Below are 8903 nucleotides of genomic sequence, written 5' to 3'. Positions count from 1 at the left end.
CGAGGGAGTGAGCAAAGGCACAGGCTGGCTGGAGGCACTTCCTCCAAATTTTCATATTCCTTCCCCTTTATGGAAAGCTAGAGCGTGGAGAACAGGTCGTTCCCCAAGCATCGATGTGTGATGTCTTTCAAAGAGGAAACTGGAGCTACAGTAGTTAAGAGCATGAACTCTGAGCTGTGCTGTTTGAGTTTTTTTTATCTAATTTAATTTTTATTCCATTTATTGGAGTGACACTGATTCATAAAATTATATAAGTTTCAAGTGTACAATTCAATAATACGTCATATGTAACACTGCATTTGTGTGTTCACCGCCCAAAGTCAAACTCCTTTCTGTTACCATGCATTTGGCCCCGTTCACCCTTATCTAACTCCCACTTTCTCTCTGGTTACCACTAAACCGTTGTCTGTGTCTATGAGTCTCTATTTGTCTTGTTCATTTGTTGCTTTCAGGTTTATATCCCACATATGTGAAATCATGTGGTTCTCGACTTTTTCTGTCTGACATTTCGCTCGGCATGATCCCGACTTTCCCCATCCTAGCAAAGCAAGTGCAGTCTCATCTTTAACACAGGACTAATCAAATTTCTCTCATAGGCTTGTGATAAAGACTGAATGAGTTAAGAATATAAAGCACTTAGAATAATGCCTAAAAAGTATTAAGTGCTCAATACAGGTTAATTATAATGCAATTATCTTATTCAAATGCTAAGCTACATTTTTCTGTATATGTGTATTTCAGCTTTGAATCATCTTTCAAACATTTTTTAAATGCCACCCGCAAACTATCGCATTTTCATTATTTTAGATCACCTGAAACATCATCACCTGGCTTCTTTTACTTTATTTTCGCCTAAGCATAAGGAAAAAAATCAACTTGGTAGAAACAGTAAGCTACAGCTTACAAGCACAGACATTTTTCTGCTATTGTGCTTACTGAGATTTGAATTTGCAGATCTCTGACTGGGCGATAAATTGTGATTAAAACTGAAAATGAAAACCATATAAAACAATGCAAATTTTGAAGCTGGATAACAATATCCAAATTCTCTATTTACACACTATTATTTAACCACTCATAGAGCCTTAAATAATTCTCCCACTGGGACTGAACTTTCTCCCAGAGTTTATGTCTAACTCTCAGCTTCAGACACATCAGGTAGTCTGTGCGTGCCTGGTGAAATCTGCAGCTTTCCTTGCTTTGAGAGGAAAATAACATCAAGACAATGTTTAAGGGCTTCTTGTGTCTGATCCTGGACTGTGAAAGATTGGATACGCCCTTAAACTGTTGTTTATTTGAATTCTTGGTATTTGTAACAGGTAGCTTTCCAAAATCCCGTACCTTTCCCAATATCACTCACAAGTACATTTATGCACATGCACACACACACACACACGAGCACACAAACACAGACACTCATACACACTGATGATTGTAAAAACAAACAAACAAACAAAAAAGAATGGTATTTTTCAAGAGGATGGTATTTAATGGACTTCAAATAGGAAAAAATACCAAGAGCCGAATCAAGTCCATTAGAAAAGCTGAAATTCAAACCCATGGAGCTCATGAACCAACCACATCCAAGGGCCAGTGGCAAAATTGAGTTTTTATACTAAAATAGTTAAGAACAGGAACTCAGGAAATAGAATGCTTAGGTTCAGACCCTACTTTTGTCACTTACCAGCCTGTGTGACATTTGTGAAACAACCTCTCTGTGCTACTGTACGCTCATCTGTAAAATGGAGATGCTACTAGTAGCTGCATCTGCACGATGGGAATAATAATGGAGTCGATCTTAAATGATTGCTCACCTTTAAAAGAATGAAAGTAATAGCATCTGCCTCATAGAGTTGTCACGAAGAGTAAAAGGGTTAACACATACAAAGCACTTAGGAGACTGGCAGATTGTGATCATTGCGCAAACATTCACTCTGATGCTTATTATTATCCAAGTATCAAAACTCAGAGTGGCACAGGGCAGTTCAGACATAAGCATGGCAGGGCTAGGGGAACTGGTAACATGGGAGCACAGGGACTCTGGACTCACCCTTACGGACTGTTGAGTGCCTGGCATGTGCCTGGGTCAGGCTGACCAAAAGTGCCATCAGCAAGGTGGACAGAATAATTTTGTTTTGTTTTTCTAAAAGTCCAAAGCATAGCTCCTCAGGAGGTTTGGCCTGCAATTTATTCAATGCTGAACCAAATGACTTCACGTGAGATGTGCTGAATATCTTTGGTGGAGTGTGTCTTAATGTAAAGATCTATTTGTTTGATACAAGAATTAAGTTTTCATTTAAAATGAGCCCTCTGATCTGTGTGCTTTGATTATATTCAGCAATCGATAGTTTAGTTACATCACTGCCTTTCATGGCAAAACTTTGTGGTGCAAACTATGAATCTTCAACATCTCTAAATTTCTTTACTGGCTATCTGTCTCATAGATGTTGATACTACTTGCGTGCACGCACACACACACCCACACACACGGGTAGCCTCACTTTTGCCAATAATAAATTCATAGACTTTAGCTACTTTTTTTTTAATTGTAAAAGTGTATATCCACCTTAATCCTAGGATGTGATTTTTTTTTTTCCAACTGAGAGTATTCCCATTGATTCTCAATGGCTTTCATAAAGCAGAATCTTTCCTCCTATGATATCATGTCTATATTTTTGTAATTTTAGTTGCTCCATATATTCAGATTTGGGATAATTTATTTCAGCTAACAATTAATGAACATTAGAAGTTTGAAGATGGGGTCATCAAGTTTTAAAATAGATATTTTATTTTATTATTTTATGTTTAACGTCTACAGCACCTGGTATTCCTAGGTGGTCTCTCATCCAAGTACTAACCAGGCCCGACCCTGCTGAGCTTCCAAGATCAGACGGGATCGGGCTTGTTCAGGGTAGGATGGCCATAGACTAAAATAGATATTTTCAATATTTTGTACCAACTTGGAAATTCATTTGAGGTACCTCTATAATGTCTTATGCTTTGGTCTTATACGTAGTGACTTTTAAAAACGGTAGTGACTGAACATGTACGTGCCATTTTGCAAGCATTCTAAAAAATGCTTTCTAAAATAGTCATTTAGGTAAAAATGTTTTTATTTTCATCAAATATTTACAAGTAAATTATTAATGACATAAGTGGGGCCAAGGAACAGAGAAAGAATCGCTATCTATTTTTTTGCCATGTTCAACGTCAACTAATTAGTAGGCTTTTTTACACTCAGTACATTTTAGGTAACGTTATCACTATTTCTTTTTGATTATAAATGGAAAGACAAACCAGGGGAGCGCATAACTCGAGCTCTATATCATATTTATTATCCTCACTGGTGAAGTAAGTAAGTGAGTGCAGAGGTGTGAAATTCCAGCTGGGAAAAACATGCTGTTTGAAGAGGAAGTGCTGACACAGAGAACTACAGTCGAACAAAAGATATGATTGCTGAAATTTAAAACTCATTTATAAAAAAGAAAACTAGATATATAATTATGTCATCATCTACATAGTTCACACATAGTTCATTATTCCAAATAAAGTGTATATATTTTAAAATACAATTCGATTAGCAGCCACAGCCATCAAAGTGATCAGTTATAGAAAAAAAGATAATGGCAATTCACCAGGAACGGAACACATTTTACACTCTCATTTTTCACTACATCATGATTATGATTTCACCATAAACTTACAAGTTCACTAATTTGGGTTAGTTAGTAGTTTCAGACTTAGTTTTATGTGCGGTACGTGAGTTTTTATGTCCCGGTTGGATATATTTATAAATATGTATATAAAAATGCATATAAACATATGAATATATATTTGGCACAAGTATATTTAATAAAAATCTGAAAATTTTAAAACTCAGAGAAAATATGCATCATCTTGAAATACTTTGAGGTTTTCATATTATTAAAATATTTTAATGATGCTGATGGATGAAAACACATGCCAATGACCATAAGATGTCCTTTATAAAATTGTCACTTCATAGTAATTTAAGAACAAAAAAAAATTATTGTTGACAAGAAAATAACATGGCTTGAAAAGCTGTGTGAGGGAATGCAAACAGCACACACGAGTGGGAGGCCATTAACAAGGCCAACGGAAGACCAGGTTACGTTTCTAGGATTGAGTAATAAAAACGAATATTTTGAGGATATCCAGTTTCTGATCCAGCAAGTAAGGAGCTCAGGGTTGTCGCTTCACTCCTCACAAAAAAAATCTCTGAACAACCTGGAAATCAACAACTCTCCTTAGTTCTGTCGGTCAGAGAATTATGATCACATGACAAGTCATTGTGCCCCAAATTGGATAGACAGGCAGATACAGAGAATCCAGGAGCAGGAACTTCTATGCGAACCAGTACTAGGGTAGGAAAACCTAAACTATAACTGACAAATTGCAGGAGGCTCTGTGTGGACAAGTCTGAGCATTCAAAATTCCATGGAGACCCAGGTTTACATGGGGCTCACACTTGGTGAGTTTCCTCTCCAGGAGCCCCACTGGGTCCTCGCACTGAAGGTCACACACAAATCTCCCTGCGCTTCCAGCAGGGGGAGGAAAAAGTAAGCATTTGAAACATGCGCAGAGCATTCTGTTCTTAACAAGGCCTGTCCTCAAAAGGAGCTATTTCATCAGAGCTTAAACCTACGGGGTTTTATCAGCGCCTAACTGACTGGGGAGAAGGGAAATACTCAACTCCAGCCCCATCTAGCCATCCTGTTCCACCTAAGAAACTGGAGGAGAATGAGGAGTGCTCGGGAAGGTAACAGCTCAGGGAACAGGGGGCCCACTAAAAGATGGACCTAATCATAGGACTAAAGAATGTTCCCAGCCAGCGTGCGCACGCACACACACACACACACGCGCACACACACACCCCCCTCATCACCACATCACTAATGGCCTGCTTATCACAGTTCTCACCAAGAAAACAAACAACCGCTCAAAACAGGGCAAAAGATCTGAATAGACATTTCACCACGTAAACATCGTATGTCATCGGAGAATTACAAATTAAAGCAATAGTGAGACACTGCTATGAACCTGTTAGAATGATGAAAATCCAAACTCTAACGGTGCCAGTATCAGGAGGAATGAGTGGGTATGTGAGAACTGTATCTTTTGTTCGATTTTTCTGTAAACCTAAAATGCTTTATGAAGAAATAAAGTCTGTTTATTTAAATTAATTAATTAATAAATAAGGTCAAATGCTGGCGAGGGTGCAGGAGATAAAGCAATAGCTATTCTAAAATTTTAAATAAATACATGCACTTAAATGTAGATAGATGGATAGACAGATGATAAAAGCTTGACTATCTTATTTTTGTGTTTTAAACATTTTAGCATAAATAATACTGGAACCTTTGCTTTTCCTTATTTAAATTAAAATATTTTTCATGAACATCTATTTTTTTAAAAATCCATTTATTAAAGTCTTCTAATACTAATAAAAATATGACTGATTCATTTTTCTCTTATTTTTAAATAGTCTGCGCTAGGTTTAACATTTGAGCATTTTTACATAGTTTGTCTCTGTTTGAAACAAATCCTACTACTATCATATCTAAAGCCAGGATAATGTGTCTGGCTTATTCCTTTTAATACTTTAAATAATGAAATTTTTTATGGCTTAGACTCTTCCCATTAGTTATAACTGACTGACAATGAGAAATATGATGTGGTTTAAAAGGTGTTAATTAATCTATAAATGACAACAACATCACGACTCTGAAAGGCACTAGTCATTAGGAATTCCAGTTGGCATAATTTGGGGGCAGCCCTCAGTTGTGGAACCATCCAAAAGGGAGTAGCACCTCATCGGTCTGGAATTCTCTGGTGTGGTTCTGCCAGGATGGACGGATGGAACAATTGATTTCTGAGAGATTCTTCCCACCCTAGAGTCTCAAATGGTTAAACCTTGCTATTGAAATAAGCTTACTGCAATCCCTCTGCCCTGATCCCCGCTCTCCCATGCATTATTAAGTGATACCTTGACTCCTCTGCACTTTCCCAACCCCTTTCAAGCTGAGGCCTGTCAAGATTCCGGATCATCACTTAGTCTCCCTTTAAAAATAATTCATGTGTTGATTCAGTGGGTTGGAGAAGAGGAGAGAGAGGGCACGCCACTTGCACAGACTGAAGAGTTTTAAATTCCAGCCAGTGAATCATTTTCTTAACATAATTCAAAAGGATTAAGACAGGGATGGCTGTCAACTTAGAACATATGTTATAGGATATATATGATAAGTATACAATGGATGTATATAATAAGTACATAACAATGTTATTAATATGTAATAATAGTAATATATAATATAAACATATAAGAATATGACTACGTCTATATAACAGTTTATATAGAAATATAACCTAATGTATATCTTTATATGTATACATATATATATTCACACACTCACACACTCATGTCACCTGCCATCACTTGGAATTTCAATATTATTTATAAAATCTAGTGGATGAGAATGGCCTGGCACTCATGGCTGAAGCAGACTATACTGTAAACAGAATGGCAATGACTGAAGAAGGCAGCCAGTGTGAAGAGGCATTGTTTCTCCAAACAGAAAATGCTTATACATAGAAAATCCTACCAACCCCAGCGTCTACCCACTCACCTCTTTTCAGGGCTGAATGACTGATCTTTATGTTCATATTCACACATTTAGTCAGTTTTCATGTCATTCTTCATGATAATAATAGTTGTTCTTTATTATTTGCAATAATGGCAGTTCTGTTGAAAAATAAAAATTCAAAGAAAATTTCAAATATCAGGATTACTAATTTTCTAGAGAATCAATGTAACTTTCTAGAAAAGAGTTTCAGTTAAGCAGATTTTTTCTTCATTGAAAAAAAGCCAAGTGCTATTTTGGATAGGAACAATCTTTTCACAAAATCTAACACACTACATCTGCCACTTAAAATAATTTAATTACCAGAATAACAGATACTACTAGGCTAGGCTTCTGCCTTAGGATATCTTTACAAATAATGTTATATATTTTGAAAAATAATTATTTAAAATGTTTGAACAATTTTAACAATTTTACAATTGTTTAAAGTTGTAGGTCCTTTAACAATTTTACTACATTATTTTAATTCAGATTTCACCATTACATGAGGAAATATGATTACCTATTGGCTGGCTTTTGATTGCAATGCCTGTTGATGTCTCTATGCATAATAAATCATGTGTGTGAGTCACTTGGAATGACATGCTATGTCAGGTTTGGCCCAGAACTGGCAGGTATCAGCACCCTTAGGCAGAGCCAGAGATAGACCCAGTCCAATGAAAAGGTCAGCATGGTTGTCAGCATGATGTTGGTCCCAGCGAGTGCTCAATACCTGGAATAATGATCCAATTGATTTTAAAAGTAGAAGTAACCAGGTACATCCTAATGTGATTTGGCATGTAATTTTGGGAGTAGTTAAAAATTTGGCTCATTTGAAGAAATAAAAATGATAATTATGCAAGCCAGGAGGTAAAAACTTTGCATTATACCTCCCAGTCTACAGATTTGAATTCTTACAGACAAATTTCTTGTACAATTTTCACATGTTTTCATGTTCTTAGCACAAATCTATTTCTGTGCCTGTCTTAAATATGGGAGAAGAGTTTAAAAGAAAACAACTTTTTTATAAAATTGCTTAGAAAATGAGTAGGAAGAATAGAAAAGTACCTTCCTATTTAGAACAAACAAGTGGGCTTTAAAATTTTGGAAACTCCAAGACTAATCAATAAATGCTTGTTTCCCGGATATGGGGCAATCTGTAGTAATTATGTTTACTTATTAACTTGATCTAATTTTATGTTTTTCTTACATAAATACCAAGCCCAGAGCTACAGCACAAAAACATTAGCCCTCCAATAATAAACACTCCTCAGGATTCCACTGTCCTCTTTGTTCTTGGCTTCTTGATTCTTCATCTTCCCTTTATCCATTCTTCAATCTTTCCTATGCTCTCCTTTTCTCTGCCTGTAATATAAATATGAATATATTTGAGTTCTGCCCTAAATTCTTCTATTCTTCCTCTACATATTTTCCATTGGTGATTTTATCTACTATGATGATTTCATATGCCATTCCCAAATCTACAATACAGACTGAGATTTGTCTTGAGCCTTCCACCTAAAAGTCTTTCTGACTCCTGACTCATTTCATACCCTAAACTATGTTTGTGCTTCCTCAAAGTTGTTCTCTTTCCTATGATTCCAATTCTTAAGGAATAGCTCCATCATTCAGGGACCCATCATATTATACTTTCCATAGCCAATCAATCACCCAGGGATGTCCGCACTATTTACAAAATATTTCTCATCAGTCCATTTGCCCCATCTCCTTTCTGCTTATTTTAGGCAAATAAGATCCCTTTTCTGGATTACTGAAACATCCTCCTAAAGATAATCACTTTCTTAAACCCTTTTGGTAGACAGAATAACAGCACCCCAAAGATATCCCTGTTGTCATCCTTGGAACCTGTAAAACTGTTACCTTACATGGCAAAAGGAACTTTGCAGGTATGATTAAGTTTAAGGACCTTAAGTTGAGGAAGAATATCTTTGCTTATCCAGGTGGGCCAAATTAAATTGCATAAATCTTTAAAAGTTGAGACTATTTTCTGGAGATGTTTTGTCAATAAGAAAAGGACATTCCTGTCACTGCTCAGAGTGGGGAAAGGGATCAGGGAGCGAGCAGGCATCCTACCTCTTAAACAGGATTTGACTCAGTTATTGACATTCCTGTCACTGCTCAGAGTGGGGAAAGGGATTAGGGAGCGAGCAGGCATCCTGCCTCTTAAACAGGATTTGACCTAGTTATTTTTTAATCACACCTCTCTTCGTATTTCCAGAGTTACCTGGCCTTGGGGGACTC

At 36.6% G+C, this 8903-nt stretch overlaps 1 pseudogene; it reads right to left on the bottom strand.

Annotated features, from left to right (window-relative positions):
• Nucleotides 1–2809: 2809 nt before the first annotated feature.
• LOC112475477 lies at nucleotides 2810–2928 on the bottom strand (annotated as a pseudogene).
• Nucleotides 2929–8903: the final 5975 nt, after the last annotated feature.

The sequence above is a fragment of the Pteropus alecto genome, unplaced genomic scaffold, assembly GCF_000325575.1.
Source record: "Pteropus alecto unplaced genomic scaffold, ASM32557v1 scaffold110, whole genome shotgun sequence".
Taxonomy (NCBI): domain Eukaryota; kingdom Metazoa; phylum Chordata; class Mammalia; order Chiroptera; family Pteropodidae; genus Pteropus; species Pteropus alecto.
Note: the sequence above shows the minus strand (reverse complement) of the source record. Positions and strands in the feature narration are given on the sequence as shown.